Raw genomic sequence first — 16434 nt, 5'->3', positions numbered from 1 at the left:
ACTCACGCCGCCTAGCGGCCTCCTGCAACTCCAACAAGGTCTCGCACCTCTGGGTAGACACAAACTGTCTGATATCCCTCTTGAGCATGCTCAGATATCGAGACATCTGAGCCTGCTCCGAAGCGAACTCTGGGCAAAACATTGCCCTCTCAGTGAACATCCTGGTGATCTCAGTCACCGACTCCAAACCCTGCTTCAGCTCAAGGAGCTCCTGAGCCAATCTCTCCCTCTCAACTTGCGGAACATAACGAGTGCTGAACATCTCCCTGAACTGATCCCATGAAACCGCAGCCCTCTGTGCATCCGAATATGACCCTGTGGTCAATCTCCACCAATCCTTCGCCCCGAGCCTCAACAGGTTCAGAGCACACCTCACCCTCTGATCAGCAGGGCATGAACACGTGAAGAAACACCCCTCCACGTCCGATAACCACCTCATAGCAACAATCGGGTCCTAAACTCCATCAAAGGTAGGAGGCTTCGTATTGTCGAAGTCCCGATACTGAAAGCCCTGACCAGCTCCTCCCCCTGCCGCTGCTACAGCTGCTGTAGCCGCCGCGGCAGCCGTCTCTGTGAGAGCTGCATAGCGCTCATCAAAATACTCAACCATGGCGGTCTTGATCGACCCAAACAGCTCCGGCAACTCACCCCGGAACAACTCAGCAATCTCATCACGCAGGATCTCACGAATCCTCGCATCCAACTCACACGTGCTCATCTGACCGATAACCGCGGGCGGTACTGACCCGCCCGGAACTCCCTCTCCTGCTCCCGATCCTGATCCGGATCCACTCTCATCATGCCTCGAAATCTCCATACTGAAAAACACCACACAAAATCTCAGACTCTTCCCACTAACCTGGGATCCAACTCTCTCAACCCAACCCTAGAGATCATGGTTTCCCTTATACGCGTATGGGTCCTGTGCTTTCAGTAGTACGGGCCCATACTACCTTCCACACCTACCCATATTTGTATGAAGTACTACCACAACACCCTAGTGAAAACATGAATAACAGCTCTCAACCCTTACCACTAGAGGAACACTGAAAATCTCCCACAAGGAAACCCTAGGCTATAGGCATCACAAATCAGGCAACATTATCATGAAATCCTGAAGATCCCTAGCCTAACACTAGCATGTTGTTCTATCAAAGCTAGAAAACAAATAACATGCATGATATTTTGGGGTTACTTACTGGCTCCGGCTGATCGTACATCCGCGTCCTGTAACGACCCAAAAATCTTTCGGTTAACGATGTTAGCTTTTCGTTACTCGAATATTTATTACTATAAAATTATTTTGGTTATTAGGTTGTAAGATGAAATAATAAAATAAAAATGGCGTTAATCGATATTTAAAAGAATTAGTTATTGATTAAAAGGTATAAATAAATAATTAATTAAGGTGGCACTATTATATCATGGATTTGGAAGGACCATCTAGATGAAATTTTGATGAAAGATATAGGGGCTAAAGTTTAATGTGGAAAACTATATATATTTGTAATTGAAGGTCGAAAATAATTCAAATGATAGTGGAAGGATCTATTAGACAAAGGAATAGAAAGATGAGGGGTAAATGATGTAAAATAGGGTTTAAAACCAATTCATTCTTATGTTACTTTTCCTTTCCTTTGACCGTCTGACCGTCGCAAGATATTGAAAAGAAAGTTGAAGATGGGGGACCAATAATGTAAATTGGTATTTTAACAAATTGATGGTTACGTAACTTTTCCATGTTAACGTAACGTTGTCTATTAATGTCATAGAGGGGTCGAACCGATTCTGACCGCTCATCCGTTTCCCTCTCGTGCGAATTAAGAAGTGATCCCACACCTTCGGTTCCCGCTTGGCGTCGGCAGTAAACGAACAAAAAAAATCCCGATACTTTGGCCATCGTTCCAGCAGGCGTCGATCAAGGAGAAGAAGCAAAAAAACACACACGATTGGCATTGAGGGGGAGGTTGCGATCGGCTTAGTAGGGGCTGTGGGCTCCGATTTTTGTTTCAAACTCGTTGGATCGATCACACACCTTGGTAATCTCTTGAATCTCCCTTGTGTTATGTTAATTCCTTAATTGGGTTGCAATTAATTTCGACTTTTAGGTTGAATTGCTCCTCAATTGACTTCTTGTACATGATCTCAATCATAGTCCACTGTATGATCGATTTTCAAATGTTCCCTCATATAGTGGAATCGGTATTCCTGAATTGATTCCAATCTTGGAGACAAATTGATTTGCTTTGGGGAAAATCTTGTTTTTTTTTTCTTGTCTTCAAATTTAGTGAATAATTTCCTGCATTGAATTCATATTTTGAGTACCATTTATAACCCTCAAAACAGCCCCTAGAAGTTTTGATATGTGGGAATTTGTGTTGTTGTTTGGACTAGCAAAGATTTTATCAAAAGACTAGCTTGGAAGTCCTCAAAATTCTTGGTAGTATTGTTTGTATTTTTGGTCTTCAAAACCATGACTTGGAGGCTGAAACAACAAACTTGAAAACCACATAATGAGTGTCTAAAGTTCACTAAAAGTTCATCCCTACATGTATCTTGATTTGAACTAAATGAAGTCTTTATTGGTGAATGTAGATTTTTGGTGTTAGTGCATTAGGGCATCTTACTTTCAATAATCCTTTAGTCAATTCTTGGTCTTTTCATAAACCACTTAATTTATGTCTTAATACCTTCATTCAAGCTTTTGGTGTGTTAAATCATGTGGCTTTAATCCTTTGTCCAAGGTCTTGAATCATACGTTGATTTTTGGCAATTATTGGAAATCTGCACAGCAACTTTGCCCCATCTTGCGAGGGCTGTAGCTTCTAATCTGAGCATAATTGACCGATTCCCCTCTCTGGATAATATGTAGGAAATCGAGTCTAGTTTTCAGAAAGTCCGGATTCAGCTCAATCGGAGTTACAGATTCTGTTTTATGACCAAAACCCTGAACAATGGTCAAGCTGTGAAACTTAAAAAAATATGTAACCCAATAAGAAATTAAAGGTGTTAATGAAACTTGGACCCCATTTTGATGATTGCTTGGTATGTGTGATTATTAGGTGAAAACTTGACAACTTCAAGAAGGGTCAAGGCTTGAATTAGAAAGGAGAACTCGCTTCAAACATAAGGTGAGTCGACAATTTTTGTTGACTTTAGTGCATAACCGGAAACAACATCTCGTATGTAGATTGTTGATGCAAATTAGGATTCATGCTAGATTTTTATAAATGCTTGTGATAACTATTGAAAATATGTTGTTTGCATCTTGTGTGTGGTTATTCCTTGGTATCAGTTGCTATGGTGATATTCATGCTATGTGAACGTTGTAAGTTGCATGCGGATATGATGTTACATGAATTGGTAGTTATATGCTAATGTATGGTGATACCTTAATGAACTTCATTACATGATAATTACTCGTTTAAGTTGTAAGAGTAACATGATTATTATGGTGTATGCATGCTTTTGCGGGGTATAACGGTGACATGGGTAGAACCTTGCAAGTCTAATGGGTTGAAAGAGCTTAAGCCATAACGGTGATTAGTTACACGAACTTTTCTAGATGGTCGTGTGACACGTGGTTCATGTGCACCTCGGTGTACGGGAACTGGAGTGGTGTTGGCTTTATGGTGTGGCCGGATCAAACATCACCTGGGAATCGGGAGGTGTATCGTTGGAATTGGCACCGTTTGTACCGATCCTGAACGACACCGTAAAGTACTTGTACTTTGCAAGTCGGAGTAGCGAAAGTGGAAGTCTTGGGGTTGGTGTATTCGGGTGGAAGTCATGAGCCACTTAGAGCACTAAACTGGCTGAGCACACGAGTAGTGAACGGGGTTAAGTTGTTGGGTAGACCCTCCCTAAGGAACCCCAAAGTAGTTAATCGGTTGAATTAGAAATTACATATAATAAACGGTGAATTAAATTATATGTAATAATCGGTTGAGTTAAGTTGAAAACTATATGATTGAAATAAATTATAATATCATGTTATTTGTTTTTCTTGACTATGTTATTATCACGATTTGTATGGATGACCCTTACGGGAATTGTGTGTTCTCTTTTTGGTTGTGTACAAGTTGTCGGCTCACGTGGCAGTTGCTAACACTTGTTTCTTTGTTGGATGCCTTTTGGTTGGTACAGGTATCTTAGGAGCATGGCTTGGTGAGGTTGGGTTCCTTTTGGGTAGTTAGTTTTAATAAAGATGCCACCTGAACACGTTTGGTTTTTATTTTCCTTTGAACTCCTTTTTGCAATAATTAAATGGTTTAATGTTGTTTATGAAAATGGTAACGTGTGGTTTTGAAAATGTTTTGAATTAAAAAGAAACTAAGTATTCCGCTAACATATTTTGTTAAATAAATGTTTTAAAAAGAAAAAAAAAATATGGTGAAAATCACGACGTTACACGTCCTCCTTTACTCATTTGAAAACCATTTTAAACTCTCTTTTGAAAACTCTCCTCGATTTGAGACTGGAGTCACACGAGTGTTTCTCCATTTCACTCAAACCAAGGCTCTAATACCAACTTGTAACGACCGAAAAAATACAACCAATTTTAAATTTTGCAAAAACAACTCGATTCCATTAAATCTTTACAAAAAGGTTTTCAATACAAAACATTTAAGTATTCCCAGAATCACATTACTACAAAATCATGAGGAACGGTACGATCACGCCTTCGCCTTGCCACGGTCTCCTGAAGAACCTGAAAAACATAAAACCACAACTGTAAGCCCGAAAGCTTAGTGAGATATCCCCAAAATACCAACCACTTATAACATACACGCATAACATGCCACAACATATCTGATCACAGAACAGCCATGCACTTCGGGCCTACTGTGTGACTGGTCCGCTGCACCGGCCTACACTCCACCTGGTCCACCCTCTGAGTCTAGCCATAAACCTCGAGTCTACAGTGTGATTGGTCCGCCCGCACCGGGCCTTCAATCCACCTGGTCCACTCTCTGATTCTACAATATGACTGGTCCGCCCGCACCGGGCCTTCAGTCGGCCTGGTCCACTCTCCGAGCCTCGGCACGTCTGGTCCACCCTCTTGGGGCCTACAGCCTATCCGGACCGCTCGCTGGGCCTTCGGAACAACCGGTCCGCCCTGGGTATCTTGGCCTACAGCACAAAGCAGGACCCGCCTCAACCCAACTCCAGTCCAAACAACCATGTGCACATATACATACAATCATATAGCAATTCACAGTCAACAAGCAGATCAAACAGATCACATAACATATCATCATCCTAACCAGGATACCGACCTAACAGGTCACTAGCATAGCATCTCCCTATCTCTCAAGATACCGATCTCAATCAGGTCTCTAACATATACCATCCTGGCTCTCAGGATGCAAACATATCAAAGCGGTAACATAACAACAACTACCCGGATCTCAATCCGAAAAGGGCCGGCCTTGGTGCCTTAGACCCTGTTGATATAGTGAGGATAACTCACCTCGAAACTGCCGGCTGAAAGGATAAGATCCCGCTGCTCCAAACTCCGACACGAACTCCTCCACTAAACACCAAAACACTCAACTCAATAAATACCCTTAATTACCAAAATACCCCCGGAAGACAATTGGTCAACCCTTGGACAAGGTCAAAGTCAACCCCTGACTGACTCTACTCGCCGAGTCAACCCGATGACTCGCCGAGTCCCCAAGCTCAGGACTTCCCCCAATCCGCGACCTAACTCGCCGAGTCACCCCGAGACTCGCCGAGTCCAACAACTCTGAGTCCACTCGCACACAACTCACCGAGTCATCCCTTGACTCACCGATTCTCGACTCGACCAGAAAATATTGGGACTCTTCGACAAGACTCGCCGAGTCCAAGAACAGACTCGCCGAGTCTAAGGCTATCTTCAACCTACTCGTCGAGTTGTTCATACAACTCGCCGAGTTCCACGCCATCTTCAACCAACTCGCCAAGTTGTTCTTCCAACTCGTCAAGTTCCAGCTCATCTTCAAGTAACTCGTCGAGTTCACCCATGTGACTCGCCGAGTACCACCGGTCTGAATCCATACAGAAGCATTCCAGGCCATGCAATTGATCCACAACATAGATCTAGCCTCCTACAACCCATCCATCACATAAAGTGGCAAACTTTACGTGAATCCAAAGAGATCTAGGCCTTATACACTTTAGGGCTAGGGTTTGGGACATGATAGCTTCACTACACACTCAAACACAGGGACTTTCAGGCATTCCAAACCTTCTCCATTCCAGATCTGAGGTAGCAACCTCAGATCTAACCTCTAAACTCCAAAACACCAAAAAATAAGATCCCCACAAACCCCATAATGATGAATCCAAAGAGTAACAGCCCAAGGACGAGATATTACCTCAAAAGAACGCCCCAACTGCAATGGAACTCGAATCCAAGCAAAGCCCCTTGCTCCAAGCCTCCTACCCTTCAAGATTTCCTCAACAATTGCTTCTCCAAGCTCCCAAATGCAACTTGATCCACTCACATACGAAGGTTAGGGTTTCTGGACTTGAGGATGAGTAAAGAGGCTGGGGGAATGGATGTTATGTTCTTTATATAGGGCTCAACCCCGAGAATTAGGGTTTTCTCCGCTCAGCGCCTACTCGCCGAGTCCATCTTACTGACTCGCCGAGTCGGCTACTTAACACACGACCAAGTCGCGACTCTACTCGTCGAGTCCACCCATGGACTCGTCAAGTCGCTCTTTCCCAATTTACTCTTTTAGCCCTTCAACTCTACTCTTGATATTTCGGGATGTTACACATGGATGCTCCATGGTGTATTTGAACCCATGGATCCAAGGAAATGGAAGGCCATGACAATTAGGGTTTACCCTAATTGTAACAACTATATAAGATCATATTCTTTGGGAAAAATCGGCCACTATGAATAATAAGAAAGGGCTAGCCGATTTTAGGAGTGTTCAAGTTTCTCTCAAGTTATTCCAAGTGTATTTGGTGTTGTGTGAACCATTTGAGGTGTCACACTTGAGGCACTAGGCACTCAAGCTTCATGAAGACATTCTACATCAAAGAGGTATGTATTCTATCTTGTTATATTCGTTATTTTGTATGCTAGATTAGGATAATACCTTGGATGTCCATAATTGCATGTATAATAGAGAAAACATAGATCCAAGGTATTTAGGGTTGCATGTACACTTAGGAGTGTTAGAATGCTCATAACCCAACAGTGGTATCAGAGCCTAGGCTTGTTTTCTTCTTATACTTGCAAAAGTAGCTGAAAAAATCGAGTTTTGATGTTGTCTGTACAGTAGACTCGCCGAGTCCAAGGCAAAATGCATCCAACTTGCCGAGTTGGTTCGTGCACTCGACGAGTTGGACCCCCTGACAGCATATATTCGATTGTTTTGGCTTTAATTGGACTAGGAACATTAGCCTAAGATATTTTTGGACTTATAAACTTGTTTTTGATGTGGTAATGTTCATGCTAATCCAATTTCTAAGATAATTGTCATAATTTCAAGATTTGTATTAGTTTGTATGTTCATGCTAATTTCTTGAATATTGATGATTTGAATTATCTTGTTCTTAGATTAATAGAAAAGTTGTGTGAAATAGTTGATTTCAATCCATTTTAATCTAAGAGTTGATTCCAAAGTGTGTTTTTGTAACTTGTCCTCAAGTTATATGAAAAGTCACATTTAAGAATCATAAAACTCATATAAGTTGGCAAAGGTTACAAAATGAAGACTCTAGTTCTAATTAAATGATTTTATGACTCCATGACTTGTCCTCAAGTTATGGAGGTTCAAGAGTCTCTTCAATAAATAAATAAATAATGTGTAACCTTAATTAATTACATAAGTTATAAAATAAAGAAAAGTTAATTCTTTTATTAGTTTAAAATCTTCCATAACTTGTCCTCAAGTTATGGAACTTGAAGAGTTTTTAATTAAAACTACTTTAAACTCATAAGTTATGGAATTAATTAGTTTTGAATAGTTTCAAATTTTGCCCTCAAGTTTTGGAATTTGAAAAGTTTTCACTTATGAATACTTTAATTCCAAGTTAGCCCTTAGAATTTTAAAAGTTAAAATTCAACCCTTATACTTTATAATATTATAAGTTAATAATATTTATATTTATATATATATATATATATATATATATATATATATATATATATATATATATATAAGAGCAAGTCAGTCTTACTGTTAGTAGGCCTCATTCACGAAGCCGGTCTATAAGTGGGTATAAGGTTACTGCCTATAAAATGGCAGTTTAATGGGTGTCCACTCTCACCCACCGTTTCCTTGACCGGTGGAGGGTCGTTAGTCGAACGGGTAGGACAAGGACAAGAATTCTCCCTTCATTAAAAGTATTAATAATAAATACTAAGTAACTAAACCATTTATAAATACCCAATCTTAGTTACTTAGGAAAATGTGAATAAGGTGCTAATCCAAGAAATTACACTTTGCACTTTGTTTAAGTCGGTTAGTGGAGCATGTGTGGTTAACCGGCACACTAACTCGTATTTAGCAAGGTAGGGAAAGGGTAACTTAATGTTTATCATAGTATCGATGGAGCGTGTGTGGTTAACCGGCACATCGATTGAGGGTAAACACTTAAGGGTACCAAGTAATTTGCATGGTTACTTCACACCTTGTTTTGTGATCCTCGGCATCCCAGTCACAAAACCTGAAGGGAACACTCGAGATTGAAACATTTCATTGAAAATTTCAATGAATCTCAAAAGATCTAAGAGTTTCAAATCCAATTAAAACCTAATAATACATTTCGTTTATCTTGGTGGAAATTGGTGAATCGTCACTCACCTACCTTCAAATATTTTATAGCTTGGATTACGGCATCCCTCTTCCAAGTTATAAAAGTATTGTGTTGGTTCCTAGACTTAATATTTCATATTGGGTGTTATATTAAGGACTTTAAATCAACTATCTTGAATATCTCACAAAAGATGTCTAGTTTAGACATTTATGATCTTCCCAAATCTCTTGAAACAAGCTTTCCTAAATGAAGATGATGTCCCATGGAAATCATACTTCTTTCACCCCCTCCAGTTATTCTCCCTAACCCACAAGTTCTTGAAAACTTTAAAGTCACTCAAGCCCTATTGGCAAGTAAAGGTCTATTTGTGGTCACATCTTGGAGATGTAGTTACATATTGACAAGCCGGGAGAGCTGGATGTCAAAGTCTTGAGAAAGTTGGTGGTTCAATCACTTTCTAAGTCACATAGTGAGTTCCTTTGGGACTCCTATGAAACAGACTATGACAAGACCCTTAATGATCTTATCTATTTGCTAAGATCAACTTCCTAAAACTTTATGGACATTGACAATGATGACATTGGATATCCAGTAAAGCTCTCTTTTCCCAATAGAAAGGGATCGGCCATAGTCAACTCGGTTGACCAAATGGTAAAGAGAGAGGCTAAGTCTAAGATAGTCTCATTATCAAGGGTCCATTGCCAAAGGAAGGGGCATTGGTTGCGAAGCTGCCAAATTTACTGAAAGATCATAAGGCTGGTAAAGTTAATAAGTTTGACTCTAATTCAGGTAAAGTCCACTATCTAACTTTGTTAAGTTTCTATTCTGAGATTCTTGATACATGATGTGACAGGGTCACATGTTGATGTTTTAAGAATCAAAGAAAAGTGAAGGAACTTAAAGAAAGAATATGCTGAATCTGATCGCATAGATGGATTTCTATCGCATAGTTTAAAGATCGGATTCTTGAGCTACTTCTTATGAGTTATGATATTTTGCTTAGGAATAGATAACAACAATGTTTCATATTGATTGTAAGGATAATTTTTTCCGCAAAGTTTTAAAATAAAAGGAAATTTTGGATTTTATTTATTTTATGTATCCTTACAATGGCGTTTGTGGAAATTTTGTTGCTTATAAGATTCCATTAAGAGAAATATTGGAAATATGAATTTGATTCTTTCATTTGTGGTAGTGTCTAAATTTACCAAATATGGAAAGATTCTCATCACCCAAGTTTCAGTTGGATAGAAACTTGAAATCATGCAAGTTGTATAGCATGATGAATGAGAACTTTCAAGCATTGGAAGAATTAAGACGAACTACATGTTCACATGGATGTGTGAGTCAAGTGAAGGACTAAGGGGTCAAGTACACTTTCTTGTGCACTTATCAAAGTCCACAACAAAAGATGGATAAGACTATTCATCATGATTTACTAAGGTTTAGTAAATATGATTATACTTACAAGCTTAGGTATAATTCTGAGACATTGGAAAAGTTTCAATGTATGACAGAACGAATAAGAAGAATCAAATTTGGTAGAAAGATAAAAGTTTCTCAAATCTAAAAAGATGGGAGAGTACTTTAGTATCATGTTCATGATCATCTTAATGATCAAGACACAATATCACAATTGATCCTCTAAGGTCATCTTAGTTCATTTTTATGACTAAGAAGAGGAGTCATGAATTGTTGAAATGGTTAAATCAAAAAGATGAGTCATACTTCGTTCCATAAAAATTCTTAGAGTCATACTCCAATATTGTAACTTGAGTGATATGTCTTAAAGAAGGTTTAAAAAAACACTTTTCAAATGTAAGAGTAAAAGTTTTCTACTCTTGTACATTTGAAATTGGTAAGTTGTGATGTTTTGGATAAAACAAAGACCAACTAAGGCTAATTGTGTTAAGTGTCTGTCTTGATTAGAATCCACACTATCTCTTGAATATTTGGCAAGATAATCTTATATGTCAAGAGAACAGTGGGAGTCTTAAAGATCCTGAAAAGAAGTTCAAGATCAAATCAAGAATAAAAACTTGTAGCTTAACACTAACACACGACGTGAGGTTTATAACTTACCGTGTTAACATTTCTGTGCCCATTCCAGTTAAGTTGGCTATACATTTGAGTTCTAGATGTTCTCAATTGTTTGCATAACTACTTGGAAGCAATGGCAGGTCCTTGAGCTGCCAGGTGGCAAGAAGTAAAGATTGCACAAGTTCAATCCATATGAGTTAGGATTTGTCACTAACCTAGTCTTGTGATTATGGTTTTGACAAATTCACATGGATAGGAACACTTACACCATAAAATCTAAGTGTCATAAGGTTTATCTTCGATTCATGAAAATGATGGTAAGGAAACTCTTTCACTAAGTAGATTTTGAGTAGATAGAAATTGTGGGAATGACAAAGGTCTAAACATTATGATTACGGGATCCCTTTTGATAATTGTTTAGACACACCTGTGAGCTATCTAAGGCAAGGTGTATGATTTTGATAAATTTTTATCAAAGCAATCTAGTATCAGAAATCTGAACTTTGGTAAGAAAGTCAATAAAGTATTGATTTCTAGAAGTTTAGCTGATTTATGAGTACATGTCAAAGCTAGCGGGAGTATAAGTGTTATTCTAATAATCATCATGTTAGTGGGAGCATGATAATTATGATAAAGGTTGCAAGTTAGCAATGTTAATTATAGAAAACAAAAGTTTCAATTCGTGAGGCTGCAATGGTTGAAAAAGTTTTGCTATAATTAAGGGAGAGGAAATTATACTTCATTTCAATTCTAAAAGCTTAGATTGAGATTTTAATCAAATTTAGTCAAGAATATATATGAATTTCATGTTGGAATGGCTCAACATAAGGAAATTCTATATATGGGTTCATTATTTACGTTCTAAAATTCGATTATGATTACGGCATCCCTTTTCATAATCTGAATTATGAGAACTTGGCAAATAGAAATGAAAATATTATAGCAAAAGAATGGTTTAGTCTTTATGTGAGACATCATGAATCGTGTCCCATATGCTTCGGATATAGGATCGATTACATGTGTTATATTCATCCTGTCTAAAATTTTCCAGATGCCTGGGGCATTAAGAAGGGAAAAGGTCTAGAACTGGATATGACTAAAACAATTAAGCAATTGTCAAGGACAATCTAAGGTTTACCAAAGATTGGTTGCTCAGGGACAGTTGGAAGTATAGTGTTAATTGTTAGAAGGACCATATTGACATATTCTGAAAAGAGGCAACTCTTGTTCAGAAGTGATAGTCAAAAAGGGAATGTGGAAATGATCCCATTGGTGGAAGTTGTTAAATAAGTCTGTATAAGATTAGGAAACTTAATGAAAGAAGGATGTTTCCAAGGATTTGATCTTCTTTGGAATGCTCTGTAATGTTTGTTGTCAAATCTTTATGACTTTGTGCATAATCATTGCAAGAGAATCATTGCATATAAGTTGAGAATCTAACAGATTTAGGTAAAATGGCATGAATTTGGAATTCCTGCATTTTCCATAAGAATTTGGGAGTGTGAAATTAGAATCATTGAAAGTTTGGTCAATTGGTTTATTTCACAAAGTAAGGGTCATAGAAAAACATAATATGCATACTTGGTGTATGGCATGACTAGTGTTTAGATAACATAGTGTACATGCTTGGAGCATGGGACAACTATTGTTTTAAATTCAAGAATAAAGTTGATAGCTGAAACAGTATACAATGAATAATGTACAATCATATGGTGATAAATAAAAGGTGTTTTATTTATATTCATAAGTTCTGAGACCATATTAGATTCATTTATTCTTGTGTTTCACTTTGCATGTTTTGACTTCCATAATAACTAGGTTATTCTTCCGGAATGACTAAGTTATTCAAACCATCCACATTCGGTCATATGTTGGAAGTAGATATGAATCAAGACTGTCATGGGTTGGCTTGTAGAGGTCCAAGTTGGTGGACAAAGTTGTGCTACAACACTCATGAGTGCTCATAAGTTCTGAGTATTGGATTCAACCCGCGCTCATTTGAATCACTTCATGGATTTTATCACGAGTGATAATGAGACGATAATATCTTATATTCTTCAAACCTAGAGATATGAGTTGTTACTATGAGTTGATAGTACATTGATTGCACGAAAACGCATTGGTAACTCGATGTTATAAAACGTGCCTTTGTGTATGATTCAACAAGTAGCAGAACAAGCCATATGTGTCGAAGTTTATCCATTCCTTTTACCTTCGGGATGAAAGCGATATATGTGGGCCCCTCGATGATTTAATGATGACACATGTGAGTGCTTGGCCAAGCCATGACTGATTTGATTTGTTTAATTAGTCAGTCATCATGAATCGGAAATCGGGAAATAACAAATGGACAGAGAGAATGATTGATAATCCATGTCTCAATCCATACGATATCCAGAATGGAGGAAAATAGGATCACTTATCTAATGGACAAGTCATTGACAAAGGTCAGAGTTCATCGGCAAGGTCAGAGTTCGACGGAAACTTTTGAGAGCTACGATTGCCAGTCGGTTCTTGAAGTCATACTTGCAATAATAGTTTTAGACTTATCCAAGTGGGAGACTGTTGGATTAATGTCTAAGTCCATAACTATAATTGGTAAGACTTGACCCGACCCGGCATGGTCCATTTGGGTTGCATGGCATCATGCACTTGGATAGACTATAGTGAGAGAAATAACACTTAAGGTTGATTAATATATTATAAGTTCTAATATATTAATAGGATTATTTAATTATTATTGATCAAGAATTAATCTAGAATTAATTAAGTGATCAAAAGAAGACTAATTAAATATATGGGTTGATTGTGTAAATCATCCATACTTGTATAGTGGGCTAATGCTCCATGGATAATCAAGTTGGGCTAAAACCCATAGGATGGTCCATGGATGCTCCATAGTGTATTTGAACCCATGGATCCAAGGAAATGGAAGGCCATGACAATTAGGGTTTACCCTAATTGTAACAACTATATAAGATCATATTCTTTGGGAAAAATCGGCCACTATGAATAATAAGAAAGGGCTAGCCGATTTTAGGAGTGTTCAAGTTTCTCTCAAGTTATTCCAAGTGTATTTGGTGCTGTGTGAACCATTTGAGGTGTCACACTTGAGGCACTAGGCACCCAAGCTTCATGAAGACATTCTACATCAAAGAGGTATGTATTCTATCTTGTTATATTCGTTATTTTGTATGCTAGATTAGGATAATACCTTGGATGTCCATAATTGCATGTATAATAGAGAAAACATAGATCCAAGGTATTTAGGGTTGCATGTACACTTAGGAGTGTTAGAATGCTCATAACCCAACACTAAGGTCATTTGATCTGGATGTGTTGGTTGGAAGCCCGTTACACGGATTTCAAAGAAATCCATGAGCTTTATTTATAGGAAAATGTAATTAGGAAGTTTGTATATATTTGTGTTTATATCTTTATTGAATAATATATCTAGGAAAAATATTTGGCTGCCAAAAGATTCCCTTGGACTTGAATTTGAACTTATGAAATTGGGATTGAAAGTTAATTACTTTGACTGCAGTAAGTGGTTTGAAATTTGTAACCAATCTGGGTAAATATATGGGAATTTTAAGAAAAGATTTTTCGGAAAAAGATTGTTGTTGACCAACAAACAGCTGGAATCGGGCATTGATGTATTTTGTGAAACAATGATGATTGAGCATGTTTTGTCACATACAATTTCACGAGAGTAAGACAATAATTTGTTCCAATAATTGACTTGTTGATATTGAGAAGGAACAAGTGTGGTGATCTTTGATTTTGTTGAGTTGCATTAGGGAGTGGCTAAAGTCTTATTTCTATTGTTATATAATATTTTGAGACTAAAGCTAAGTTGACACAAAGCACGACAGGTACATTCTCAACTATGGTACAAAACAAGGTTAATTGGATTGGAATGATCTTTATCATGTTTGTTTTAGTTTCATGCATAAAATTTCAAAAAAAAATAAAAAAAATAAAAAATAAAATAAAAATTGATTTTTTATTTTCTTTTCTTCTTTCATTTTATTTTCTGTAGTTTAAATTTTTCTTGTTCTTTCTTGAGGACAAGAAAGGTTCAAGCTTGGGGAGATTTGTTAGGTGCATTTCATGCATCCATTTTGTAGTTTTTATCCATAAAAGTGCATTGCATTTAGGTTAAACTCATGCATTTTGCATATTTTTGGGATTTTTCATGATGCAATTCCACTCACATGCTTTTGTGATATTTCAGAGACTTTTGAAGGAAGAATATTAGTTGAGATGATGAATAAAAGATGTGGATGAAGTTTCGGGACCATTGGCGCATCGAGGAGGAAGTTAAGAAAAAAATGAAGATTTTGACTTTATAGAGATTTACACGGCCATGTAAATGAAAGCTTTGAGTTTACACGGGCCATGTAAACACATACTCATGAGCAATTAACTTTTTGTATTTACATGGCCATGTAAATGGTCAGTTATAATTTACACGGGCCATGTAAACGTGTCGCCGGTTTTAAAACAGTTGAATCATTTGTAAAAAGAAGACAGCCAGTTCCAGGAGAAGTTAAGTCGTATTTTGGGAGAAGAAAAGGATTTTGGGGAGATTTGGGAAGTGGATAAACATTTGGAAACACTTTAATTTGCACTTTGTAAGTCGAATGGAGGATTAAACTTGTTGAATTGTAGTTTAACTTAGACATGTGTGGCTGATTTCTATTTCATTTCTGATTCTGAATTCTTAAGTATGTGTTATTAGGTTGTAATTTACATTTGACTTATGTTTAATATCTAGTAATCTTTGATTTGATCTTAATTATGTGTTTGATTGATTCTCTTTTTCACTTGATCAATGAATTAGGGTTCCATTCAATCTAGTTAATCAAATTATAAAATCCGTATATGTTTTATGATTTGATGATAGTAACATACACTTGATTGGTTGAATTTAAATCAAAATAAGTGTAATCAAAGATTAAATGTTCATAATCCCAAGCTTAAGAGGAATGTTGAACATTGTTGGTAATTGTTGCAAGAACTCAATGTCCTTCAATGATTTGATGCAAGAACTTATTTGAATTGAATCAATTAAAGGAATTTTTATTTGAAGAGCATGTTTTGAATAAAATACTTTTGTCAACTTAGATATTAGAGTTTATTAATATCTAAATTACCAACCTAGACAAAACATGAGTCATAATTATATTACATCTTTTAACATAATACATGTGTAGGAATCGGAATCAGAAATGCATTTCTTTTACTGAATTTTGTTTTCAATTTTATTTCTTATGAATTTTAATTTTAGTTTAAACATAACCCCCATTTTAATATTATTTGGATAATGTGTGAGAATATGGTTAAATAAGAAGTCCGATATTCCTGTGGATTGACCCTGCTTACTCTATACTATAGCAGTGATTTGGGTTTTATTGTTATTATTTTATCCCATTATTTGTTGGTTTGACAACCAAACAATGATTATTTGCTGATTTATAGGAGCAGTTATGGGCAGAAGCAATCAACATTGCTTGCTAACTATCAAATAAATATCCATCAACTACAATTGATTGTAAGACTCCTCAAGAGGTGTGGTCTATTAGACCCTCTAAGAATTTTGGTTTATGAATGTTTGGAAGAATT

The 16434-nt window shown here is 37.2% G+C and overlaps 1 long non-coding RNA gene across 1 annotated transcript; it reads left to right on the top strand.

Annotated features, from left to right (window-relative positions):
• Positions 1–1734: 1734 nt before the first annotated feature.
• On the top strand, positions 1735–15987 carry LOC111911627 (uncharacterized). Its single transcript, XR_002856929.3, has 4 exons — positions 1735–2039; positions 3063–3131; positions 4147–7045; positions 15044–15987. It is a non-coding gene; the product is annotated as an uncharacterized LOC111911627 (long non-coding RNA).
• Positions 15988–16434: the final 447 nt, after the last annotated feature.

The sequence above is a fragment of the Lactuca sativa genome, chromosome 3 (genome assembly GCF_002870075.4).
Source record: "Lactuca sativa cultivar Salinas chromosome 3, Lsat_Salinas_v11, whole genome shotgun sequence".
In the NCBI taxonomy this organism is placed as follows: domain Eukaryota; kingdom Viridiplantae; phylum Streptophyta; class Magnoliopsida; order Asterales; family Asteraceae; genus Lactuca; species Lactuca sativa.
This window is presented reverse-complemented; position numbering and strand designations above follow the sequence as displayed.